Source organism: Maylandia zebra, linkage group LG11, assembly GCF_041146795.1.
Source record: "Maylandia zebra isolate NMK-2024a linkage group LG11, Mzebra_GT3a, whole genome shotgun sequence".
In the NCBI taxonomy this organism is placed as follows: Eukaryota; Metazoa; Chordata; class Actinopteri; order Cichliformes; family Cichlidae; genus Maylandia; species Maylandia zebra.
This window is the reverse complement of record NC_135177.1, coordinates 15,303,811-15,317,023: the sequence shown is the minus strand read 5'-3', so window position 1 is coordinate 15,317,023 and position 13,213 is coordinate 15,303,811.

Below are 13,213 nucleotides of genomic sequence, written 5' to 3'. Positions count from 1 at the left end.
TCAGCAGTGCAGAGTGCCAGGAAGGGTCACTGTCAATTATATCCATTTAATACCCACTTATGTCTCCAACGACGTCTTCTTCCCGAGGTCATGCAGACTTCGCCCTGCACTTTATCCAATAATCTCACAGAATATAGGCTTGGATATTCCAAAAGATCAATGTCATTAACAAGGAGCCACAGCACGCATTTGATTATGGATGTAATTAGTACAGGCTTGAGGGGGCTTGCTCCCATGCACAAAGAGGCAAAATCCATTTAGTATCAAAATTGCCTTAAAAATGGACACCACTCTGAGATCATTTTTGCAACTGATGACCACTATGATGCAATTAGTATCACTAATGACAGGGAATTAGGGCTCATATACATAATACTGAAATCTAACTTTGACAGATAGAAAAGAGTATTAAGAGTGGCTGGGCGCAAGTCGTGTTCCTAGTTGCAGTGAGAGGCTTCAGTTTACAATCACTAGTCTCTGCCGGTAATGCTGAATTGGGTGCTTGTTTATTCAGTGCCATTTTACATGTGGGGAAAAAAAGGGCAGTCCTGTTGTGCAAGTGTCTCAGACCTGTGAAAGGTGACACTGTGGATGCTGCATTAAGAGGATGAGCTTTTAATAATCTGTCACAGGGCCGGGAAATATCAGACCTGGATCACTTTACAGCCCTGCTGAAGAGAACATGTAGCCTTTTCTCCATTGAGAGGCAGGCTTCATTAAAACTCTGTGCCCTGCTGACTTTATCTCTGCACATCAGATCACTCTCCACTCCTTTTCTTTTTTTCTTTCTTTTTTTTTGGCTCCAGCACGATCTCAGTCAGCTTTTTGACATCACAGACACACCTAGAGGTGTTGCTGTCCATCGGTAATGCACTGGTGTCAAGCAACTAGGTCAGCTGCAAACAAACCATCACTTATTGGTACCATGTCATTTATAAAACATCCTTATTCTGTTTTTGAATTAACTGCAATACACGGGTTTCCCTTTAAAATACATGTCAAGTTTACTATTTGAGTTCCTTTCAGTAACAATAATGGCTGCAGCTTTCTGCTAATGTAGGTAAAGCAGCAACACATACCTCTTTACTGAGAGCAATCTTGGCCTTCGGTGGAAACCTGTTGCAAGGGATGTGAAAGGGAACAGACAAAATGACAGCACTGAGGAGAGTTACCGTGGCATGTATAGGATTGCATTGCCCTGAAACTCAAGCCTGTGTGGTAACAGGGTCAGCCACTTAAGATGGCAAGATAACCATGATGATGGACAGTTTAATTTTTTATATAATATCATCAACGGGTCATACTTCTCAGAGGCAGAGAGAGGAGCGAGAGGAGAGACAGAGTTTGCGCTCTTATGTGTCAAACAGTCTATAAAATGGAAAATAAATATACTCGCGGAACGATGTATTTTCTTTTTCTAGTTGAATTTAATGTCAGTCGCTAGGTAACTAACGATCTCTCCAGCACGCCGGGTATAAATGATGTAGTAACACACTGTAAAATGTTAATTATAGGCATTAACAACCGATAACATGTGTAAATGCCATGCACACGTGTGCTTTGTATGTTAACAAAACCTCCCATACTTCATCAAACATTTCATGATGCTCAATTATAGGTCTGTATATTTCTTTCTGGATTAGAGGACCTCTTCAAACAATGGTAAAAGCAGGAGGAAGACAGCTGTATAATGTCTAGCTGAATTTTCTTTATAGCCGACTACCGAACCACCGTAAACGCACACATGCTAAAACCCTTCTCTGTTTTCCATCAAGTTACTGTGTAGTGGTTATGTTAAATGTAGGTGGTAAGCTCATATATCTAATTATACAATAGCCAAACATTTTTTGTTAATGAAATGGAAGGAGTGTAATTGAAAACTTCAGCATAATTATTGCTTGGCAAGTGGCTGGCTTCGGAAAATTGCACGTGTAGGAAGAGGTCTCAGCAGGGGTACTTATGAATCAAGCCATTTCAAAAATCCTTACAGAAGGCCACATGCACACTCGCATGCACACAGCCTCACACTTTATTATCATTATTATAACTGTAAAAATTGCAGCCAAAAACAGCAACGTTACTTACAGAGTACAAGAAAGAAAGAGACTATACAAACATTCATGCTTTCTGTTCTTTATAATATGTTAGTTGCACCTTACTTCCTTAAAAAGACAAAGCAAATTCTCACAATTATATTTAAATGGTCCTTAAAACTGTAACTATTGCGGGTTAAAGAGTGTAAGGATGTGAGCAGCTCAGGACATCACCTCATAGGTCCAGAGGAGCCAAGACATATATAGCCAGGTCTGGATGGTTTGGCAGTCGTGCTAACAATGTTTGTCACAACTGCCCTCTTTCCAGCTCAACCTCAAATGAGAGAAGTCAGAGAAATATGGGATTACCATGAGTTATTTATGATGCTGAAACCCAAGAGCCCTCTTTATGAAATCATCTCCGTTGATTGGGCTGCTCTGTCGGAGGGCAGCATCTGATATGATTTCAAATGGTTTAACATCAAAGTGGCTTGTGTAAAGTATGAGTAGTTTTGCACACGTTCAATCAAAATACAGATCTTTATCGGCATCACGCTGATTGACACGAGCGGACTGTTGTGAAACAGATACCGCGGCTGTCATAGTCATTATGGATTTTTCTGTCTAAAGATACAGCTAGTGGGGAAAAAAAGCATGCGGCCTCCAAACTAAAACGCTCGTCAGCCAGCCAACATGCGCTGGACTCAGAAACCTCAAACTTTTGTGAAGTCGTATCCTAGATCAAGGTCTAACTGCTGCAGTTTAATTTCAAGAAGGTATTTTAAATTTACATGTTATAGTAAAGTTAAAATTTGACATTATATATATATATATATATATATATATATATATATATATATATATATATATATACATATGTGTGTGTGTGTGTGTGTGTGTGTGTGTGTGTGTGTGTGTGTTAGAAGTAACCCATATGGAAAAGAAATAGTAAAAACTTATATGTGATTACTCATGAAAGTGGCCACTTTCTCATTACTTTCATACATTGTTTTAGTAAGTATCCAAAACATACAAGTTTCATTATATAATTTTTCAAGGGATCTTATATCTGTTTTCACTCTTATATGCTTTTCATACAAGTTTCACACAAGACAGATACAAACTTTATAAGATTTATATTTATCTTTTCCATATGGGAACAGGCTATAGATGAGGAGAGTGGAAGTCTGTCCTTAAGTTGTGCCTACTCAATGAAGGGGATAGAAAACCAAGAAGAGAAACACACAATGATACAATCAATGGCAGTCCATAGTTAATGAACTTTGTGACCTTTAGGAAAATGTACACTGCTCAACCAGATTCTGAGTATTTAATAATTCAGTTAGAGAGTAAGAGAGCCAAACAGAGGAGCATCTCTCACCCCATATAGTCAAGAATATCACTTTGTCCTGAGACAAAGCTTGACGTTTTATTGCTCTGACCAAGAAAACAAAAAGAAAAAAAAATCATTATGGAGACATTTGTGGTGGTTTTAATAAAAAGGCAGAATGAATGGACTAATGGGATAATCTATGCTAAAAACTAAACCCCCAAATGAGAGTCTATGACATTTGAAGCCATTAGTGTGGAGATTGTGGTCAGCGGCATGAATTTACATGTATGGGCATTAAAGAAAGTATGTGCTAGAAGTGGAGAGTGAGGAGGAGGAGATACAAGAGTAGCTTGATCTGCCATTGAGATCTTCTGAATGGGAGATCATAGGTGCATTATTGATGAGTCTCAGTTTGAGTTTCAGCTCCAGAGGAAATGATAAGATGTAATGCAATGGTCTACTGTGATCATGGACGCCATTGTCCTGCAGACTCCATTGCAGGCTGCTAAGTTTCCAACCTGCTGCCAAAGCATATCTCGTTTTACTCAACACAGCCTAGCTTTATTTATATAGCTTTTATCATGCACATGCGCTGCTCAAAGTGCTCCACGGGGGAAAAAAAGAAGATATTCATGCATGTAATTTTGCAAAACATACCTCTTTTAAATTACTTTTAAAGTACTTGCTTAGGCCGCTATATCTTTTACTACCTGGGTCTCGGCTGTGTGGATCTTTCACAAAAAGAGAAGAGTTGTCTCTTCACTTAATTTGAGATACAGTAAACTAAAGGGGAACGTAAAGGATTAAAATTGCTATTTAGTCTACTAATCCTCTTCTCCAGGAGTTAAAAGTTTCTAAATAACTCTGGTCAATGGTTTACATTCAACACATAGGCTCACTTTTAGAATTAAATTGTCAGAACTACATGATTTTTGGAGACAATGAACTCATGTTAATTTGACATCAAATTTTCATTTAGTTTTAGTCACAGTCTTTTGACTAAAAAGTCATTTAGTTATCATTTAGGCATCTAAATTCTTTTATTTTAAGTTGACTAACTATCAAAAGGTTTTACTAGACTAAATCTATAGGTTGACTAAAATATAAAGTGTATAAGTTTGATGTGATTTTATTGATGAGAGTTGCTCCACATGGTTTACTAAGAGTCTTATTTTTGTTGACATCAAATGTGAAATGTGTCCATATGTCTGCTCCACTCTTCCTCCCAAGCGTTGACATTTTGTTGTGTTTTCATGAGTAACACGGAGCTAGTTGTACCGTTTCCTGGTGCAGATCAAAAGTGTGTGTCTAATGTTACAGCACAAGGAGATTACTTCTAATTGGATAATCTGTTGGAAAATCAAGTTTCATCATACTTTTTGTCCGTGGGTGTTAGTTTTTATTTAGTTATTGTCATGTTTTTGTCAGAAAAAAATGTTGTTGACAAAAACTATGATAAAAAAATTATTGGTCAACTAATTTAACACTGCATTGAACACCATCTGTAAACACGGTAACACATAAGTACTTATTTAAAATAATCTTGGATGCAAGCAAAAAGCTATGAAAATATTATAGCCTGAACCTGATTTATTGAAAACATGAAGGGCATCTATGTAACACAGATTTTTTTTAATGATAACACATGGTTAGCACTGTCACCTCACACCAAGTATGTCCTGAGTTCGTATCCACTGGCCACCTGGGGTCTTTCTGTGTGGTGTTTGCAAGTTTTCCCATGCATGCATGGAAAAACATGCAACCTATGCATGCAAGGGCTTTCACCAAGTGTTTCGGCTTCCTCCCACAATCCAAAGACAGGTATGCTGGCCACTTGCAGATTGCTACAGTTTGCATAGTAAACACTGACTTGCCTGCAAACACCCTCCAACTACTCTGGTTTTTCACTTACAAGTTTTGCATCTTCCATTAAAGAGTACAACCTGCTAGCAACCAAAATAATCTCACCAATGTTACCGAGCCACTGTCAGCAATCTCCTGGAATACTACCAATAATAATACCAACTGGTTGCCGCACACATTTTTTCCTTCATCACCTGTGGCTGTGTGACGGAGAACTAAAATAGTGTGAATGTGAGGGTGAATAGGTATCTCTTTCTATTCTTTAGCCCTTTGATAGACCTACAACCTGTGAGAGCTGAGACTGTGTTCAACCTCCCATTGACCTTGAAATGGATAAGTGTGAGAAAAGTGTGAGAAAATAGATGGACGGATTGCTATAAAAATAGAAAATGAACTATGTTTTTGAGCAGAGCTTAGGTTTTTCTTATACTTCTTAGTGCACCATCGATTTCTTTTGCAACTGTCCTTACAATAACGCTAGATTACATTTTTTTCAAATTCCACTACAACTTACTGCTATGGTTTCATAAGGTTGGAAAGTTCTTCAAATTTAAAAGCATTCTGGATTCTAAAGTGGTACCAATTTGGTCAAGTGACTAACTAACTATGGAGTGTAAATGCAATGGAAATTTAAAACAAATACCAAAGACAAAAACAAGGGGAAGAAATCTGACCCCTCAGCTAACTTGATTATTATTGCAGTGCTTACAGTGTTTTCTGTGCCTGCACATATAATCAATACCACTAGGCAATTTTAAGCGTGATCAGTTTGGATGGATTATTGCTTGGCAGGAAGGCTTTAACATTGATCCTCTCATCATGTCAATCACCAACAGAGACAACTCTGAAATCTTCAAGTTCCATACATCAGCAAGAACTGTTCACGATCAGGACACATCAAAAACATTCTGAGTCATGACAGTTTTAAAGGATCTGCTGAGGCCGGGGTTTTTATTACCCATATTGTAAGGTTTTTTTAGGGACTTGTGCAGTTTCTATGCTCTGCATCTATTTGTTTTCAGTATAGATCCGCTATCACTCTTTTAGGAGACAATTTCCAGCAACGGTGTGAAAAGACAGACTATGCAGCAATGTACTACCAAGAGAAAATACAGTTAAATTGTAATAATAATAATAATAATAATAAATTTTATTTATGAGCGCCTTTCAAGTCACCCAAGGACACTTTACAATAGGATAAAACACTTAGTAAAACAATGGCAGAATAAGAACAATAAAATAAAGCACAAGATAAAATGAACAAACAGTGGATTCACAGTGAATATGCAGATTTGAACAGATGAGTTTTGAGTTGGGATTTAAACTGGGGGAGAGAACCAATATTTCTTATTTCAGGGGGCAGAGAGTTCCACAGCCTGGGAGCAGAGCAGCTGAAAGCTCTGCTTCCCATGGTGGTGAGGCGGAAGGAAGGTACAGTAAGCTGGACAGAAGAAGAAGAACGAAGTGAACGGGCAGAACAAGTGGTGGTTAACAGGTCAGAAAGGTAAGAAGGAGCGAGGTTATGAATGGCCTTGAAGGTGAGCAGAAGAAGTTTGAAAATTATCCGGAATTTCACATATGTAAATGGTCGAGAAACCTGTAAAGAGAATGTTCTGTAATTCTGTGAAGTCAGAATTTGTTTATTGTATTCTTAAAGGGTTAGCAGTGTCATGAGCTGTTAAACTAACATGCATGTCCCCCTTTTGGTAGTGAGAGTAATTACACAAAGGATGTTGACTGGTACTTAGTATAGCCTTGCAATGAAAACAAGTGCTATCATTTATTTATTTTTATCTCTATTCTCAATATGTCCCAGAAACATGTTTTGGCTACATTGTTGTTGCTGTTGCTTCCTTAGTCTGAGCAGATTTAGCTTTCGGTTGCTCTCTTTAGCTCTAGCCAACCAATTGAGCCTGGTTGACCTAGAACACATCACTACAGGTGGGCCGGCCTGGAAATGTTGGAACAGACATCAGATTTATAACAGAGATTTACCCAGCGCTGATAGTTGTAAGGGCTAGAATGTGATTGTTGTTTGATTTCAGTTGGAATCAAACAAGTGCCCTCTCTGCTATATTTGTCCAACTGCTGGAGCTAGTTCCTTCATTCATTCCTGCTGCTACGGGGGCTGAAATCCCATCTAATGAACAGCAGATAGCAGAGACTGGCTCAAATCAGTGTTGGGAAACTGGGACTGGCTGGTGAAACGCAGAGTGAGTTGTAATATCCTACTTTTCTCCCAGCTGGAGCAGGCTTGAAGCATGTAACTGATAGTGTCCGCATGCATATTTTACACTACAGCTCAGGTGTAGTGTTTCAGCACTTGCAAAGAACTGAACAGATTTGATAAATATAGACTACACGACCCATAAGAAAATAAACATATATGGACCAAGCTTGCTACTGTTTTTGCTTCATCATTTAAGGAAACAGTATGATCGCATTACACTGTACTTGCTAGTTATTCTTTCAATGGATCATACTTTTACCATTCATAACCCTAATGCTACATGTCCTGCAGGTATCACAGGTCGCCCTATAAAAGCCCTTATTTCCACAAATTTACTTTTTCTTACTTTCTGTTTGATTCCCTTTTACATCTTTAGTGGGTTTTTTGCAGGTAAAACGCTGAAACACTCAGTACTACACTTTTGCAAGTGGGATTGTCAGCTGTGTATATACTGCATAACAGGCAATAAACATAAGATGTCAACTCTATATACACACTACATCAAAATCTTACCCAACATTTTCTGTCTTAAAAAGCAATAATTCATAAGTCAAACATTACATCAGAGTATGTGTATGCCTCATTTGGCTTCACAAAAGAATGAGAGATTAGGTCGGAGGAGTGGATCACGATGCACATACTAACAACACTACTGTGGCGGGGTGTGGCTTGTGGCTCAGCTGCGGGGGAGGTGAGAAGCAGTGGGTTCAGGATGTGGTGTCAGGGGAGGCTGACCCACTCAGCTGTTCTCCATCACCTGGTCATGCCTTCCCTGTTTCAGCAGGATGAGCGGGAGAGCGGTGTTCTGTAAGGGGACAAGGCAACTGGAAAGCTGCACAAGAAAAGAAAATATTGTAAATGGAAGCATCCACATGCCTACAGCGCTGTGGGTCCTTCATACCACAACTACAATTACTGGCAACTCTACAGGCCCCATACACCAATAACACAGTTAAACCAGCCGATTAAAACCGAAATAAGTCAATATTTATCATTGCATAACTCAATTGCAAAACTCCATTTTCTCATAATGGCCTCTGATAATGAGGAAGCTCTTCTTTGTCATGTGACTGAAATGGAGCCGAATCATTGGATTGTTACAGTAAGTCATGACAGTTTATTGGCATGGAATTCCATAATGGCACAAATCAATAGGAACCCTGGAGGCTTTCCCCTCAGCCGGATTTGACACATTTGAATAAGTGCCGCTGAGGGGGCGCAGGCTTGTATTGAGAGGATTCAATCGCTCAGCAAACAGTGTCATGTTAACCAGAGTGATCTTCATCTTCCAAGGAATAATCCCCAGATGAGGCAAACTGCGGCAGCAGGTACAAAAACAAAAACCATCAAAACTTTCCTGCTGGAGGACAAAGCTGGTCATCAAAAGCCATGAAAATCGTTTGAACAAATAATGCTTATGCGTTCTGAGAATAAAAGATACAATCAGGCCCGTGCCCTTCTCACCCCTCCTCCTCCTTTGAGATCTCTGTGTTGGGAATAATATAAGGCTTGAGGGAGCGGGTTGTGAGATAAAAGGCCACATCACGATGATGATCTCTATCGATCGGCAACCTTGGGCACACAGAGGAGCTCCGGCATTTGTCACGTCGAAGCTGAACCCAATAGCTGATCCACACCGCTCTCTGATGAATTGACCCTGTTCACCAAGTTTGTTTAATTGATGACGTGTTCACTTTCAGGTGCACCACCACTATGTTCCACGCACTCATTGATTTTCCAAAAAACACCCCCACCGTTCCTCGTACTTCTTTTCCTTGTTTTCTGTAGGCACCTTACTGCACACTATAATCGCACCTTGGCTAGCCCTCAGTAGCATTACAAGGGGGATATCCTTTAGCCTGCATTTCACCGCTCACGTAGTTTTTAAGAAATGGATATGTAAAAGTGAAGGCGAGTTTGCCCACTCTGGAGGCGTTTTGCAAAATTACACCCACACAAAAATCCACAAAACCGTTTTTTTTTGTTTGTTTTTTTTTGTTAACACACTTGACCGTGAATGTCGAGCCTATTAGTGCAATAATTCCCATTAAAAGTCATTTTTTAAAACTGAAATTAATTGTGATGTTTCTCACTTTTCTGAAACTTTCTGTTGCACTCTGTGGTAGGTGGTGCTAAATGGAGGGTATAATAACCACTGACTACAGTCAGTAGAGTGCATTAAAAATAATTCTGATGTTAATTTAGGACTACAAGCATCTATGTTGGTGAAATAGCCAATTCTTCATTGCAGCAAACTGTTAATGCCCACCAGGCTAAAGTGCACCATGCTTCATCAGCTCTTAACAATCCATACAGGAAAGAATTTGAGGTAACCACACAGTCCTATTCCAGGGGATCTGGGCTGCGTAACTTTGTCATCTTGAGAGCCTGCATGAAAACTAACACTTGCTGGAGCAGCCAAGCAACCAGTCAAGCGCTAGGTAGGCAGCTTTTGGCCATCACAGGGAAATTCCAGCCTAATGGGGGTTTCTGAGTTTCCAGTGTGTCCCTCTGCCATCCACAGAAAACACTGATTACCTGAGGTGTGCTATCACACACACACACACACTCACACAGGCACGCACACACACACACACACACAGCTTTCACACTCTCTTAACTTTGGAGTTTTTACTTCAGGTGGATGCACATGCTTTAGACGAGCAAAAACAGGAGAAGTGTGGGCGTGAATTTGACACTGAAATGAGCACAAAGCTAAATTTGTGGCATCATTATAGGACTTGGAATTTAAGCAAATATAAAGGATAGGAGATGAAGCACCTCAGCAGGCCACCGACCGACTCTCGAGCTGAGATATGGAAGTTTTAAAAAAAACCCACAAAAGACACAGCATCAACACAGGCAGAGAAATTGTGCAAAAAGGCACACTTTTGGATTTAAAGCACCTATCTCAGATCCCAGAGCCTTGAGAATGGGATTGGATTACTGTCGGCTAGATTTACTCCTGTGGCTCTTCGCCACTACATCATCGTAGGGCCCCCTGCCTCTGGATCAATGGGGATATTTACTGCGCCTGTTTCAGGGAGACTTTCACAGTAGGCAGGGCATTAAACAAACAGCCGACAGCCCCGTCCCAATGATGGCCTGTCTGTTCACACTGTGCCATGCCCAAATGTCACACATTTTCACTTCAAACAGGTAGCACACAAACATGAGTCAAGTGTAGATGAAACAAAAGGGGGCAGGCAATTTGCTCTGTGTGCTGAACAAAGAGGGGAAAGTGCCACATTTCACAAAAAGAAAACAAACTAAAGAAACAGAAAGGCAAGTCATGTTTACTTAGATAATTAGCCTTGTAACCCGCTCTAAGATTATACTTGTTAAAAATCTCTTAAATGGACACACCTCAAATAATGCCTTGTCTGCATTCCCCTGGTTTCTCATAAATGTTCTCTTTTTAACAGTAAAATAAAATTGCACTTCACATGTTGAGCATTCCATTGTATTGTATTGCTTAATGGAAAAAAAAAGGACAGAACTGCAACAAAATATCTAATTCTCAGAGGGGGTGGGAAAGCAACCCTACAGTGTGGTAATTTATAACCTCATATAACCCTCTAACTGCCCTCCTTTACAGCGCATCACTGTGAGCAGCAGCAGCCTGTTGAGCTATACACTTGAGAAGAAGAATCCCCGTTCAGGGCCTGAAACAAGCGTCTTTACATGCATCTATTCTGGTTCTTTGCAAAACGCGAGCGCATGATTGCAGGCACGAGCGGAATGTCATTCGTTTTCCTTCAAATATGGGCGAAATGAGCGCGTTCACAGAGGGAAACAGTCAGTATGAAATTTCTTCATTACTCCACAATTCCACTGACTAAGCCTGTGCGATCAGCTGACAGTGAAATGTCAAACAATGGGCTCGCAAACGGCAGCACGCATTACTGAAACGAAGAGAGAGAGCCCCCGAGGTCAGCCTCGGCTCACGTCCGTCAACGTGAAAAGTAATATGCGTGTAAAAGTCAAGGAGGAAAAAATAACAGAAAAATAAACATCTATGGCTCAGCGGTGAAAGCTCACCAGATGAGTTGTCACTTAGATGCATTGGATAACGTGTTGGCTCCCTTACTGATTTCGCTAAAGAACCAAAATAATACATTTCTCCGCATATCTATTATTAAATATTAACTGTTTTGAGTTTCCAGGCATAATAATTATATCTATGAGATCTATGGTTGTAACTTAAATGTATTTGCTGCTCATTTGGTAGAAACTTTTCATGTAGCCTTTTAGTCTAAATGAATGTGTCCACACAGGAAATTGTAAAGTTACATCTTTAGATTTGCTGATTTTGAGTGACTTCATTTGTTTTTTGTTTTGTTTTTTTCCCTTAGAGAATGATTTATTGTCCAGCTCTCCAAACCGATATGAGAGTGCCTTTAAAGCTATGGTTATCTTACTTTATATAGGGAGGAATTCAAGATCAAGGTTATAGTCACATCTGCCAGCCAAGTTGCCAAAGATAAGCATTAAGAAAAAAGTCTTTTGTTCCAAGTGATTAAAGTTAGCCTTAACTTTCATCTTGCACCTGATGCGGCTTAATGTTGTTCACAGCAGGAATATTTTCTTTTCTCCCCCATCGCTAAGAATATTTGGTGTAATTCAGTCTTGTCTTTTTTATGTTGGAGAAAGTGAGAACACAGGTTTTTATGTGGGAGTGTGAAGCTGTGTGAAGCGTATGTGTGTGTGTGTTCGCACACATGTGGACCATGTGTCAAATGTCCTGCAGCAAGAAGGCTGCCATCGTTTTACGGCTCTCACACAAACACACACGCACGCACACACACACATAATAAGTTCGCTGATTCCCTCTCAGATGCAGCGCTGTCTCCTGGCAGACTGCAGCAGGAAGAGAAGAGGCTTTTAGGTATAAAGTGAACATTGTTTTACACATTAACACGTGATGCTTTCATTTAAATTACACAACAGTTATGGTTTGTTTATTTCTGTTATGTTATTATGTTATGGTTCATCATGGGTTTTGCATGTGCTTAGCTAAAGTCTTGACCCGCAGTCACAAATTATTTGTAGTGTTCTGATATAACAATTCAAACTGAGATGATCTAAAATATACAAATACAAGGACATTTGCTTAACTGTGTGTGCGTGTGTGTGCGTGTGTGTGTGTGTGTGTGCGTGTGTGTGCGTGTGTGTGTGTGTGTGTACGTGTGCATGTTTACCTTCAAATGACAAAGGAAAACAAGGATTGCAGCTTTAACAACCTTCTCTTTGCATTACAGACAATGAGATCATTTTAAAATTGTGTGCATTATTACAAATTGCTGCATCTTTTTTCCTTTTTTTATTTATAAATAATTATAAATGTGCCTTTTTCTGCACGTGCAGAATAGTGGATCTCCAGCAGCCGCATGCGTGTGTGTGGACAGAAGAGCACACACATACACACACATAAGTAAAATAAGTAAAAATATGCAGACAATTCAGTAATATTTTTTCTTGTAAATTGAAAAGCTCATTGCTAAGTAAAAACATAAACAAAATATTAATGAATGAATTTTTTTCTTGAAGAGCCTCTTTGAAGAAAACGCTTCCCAGACCATTATAAAGCATCTGGAAATGATTCCTTGTTTCCACCCATTTTTTATGACCCAAAAGAGGAAACATATCTTTGCTGAAAATCATTTTAGGCTCATCCAAAAAGCACCAGTTTGTTTTGGCAGATAAGATAATAAGCAATTTCTTACTAACATATCTGCTATATGTGTGGTGGAA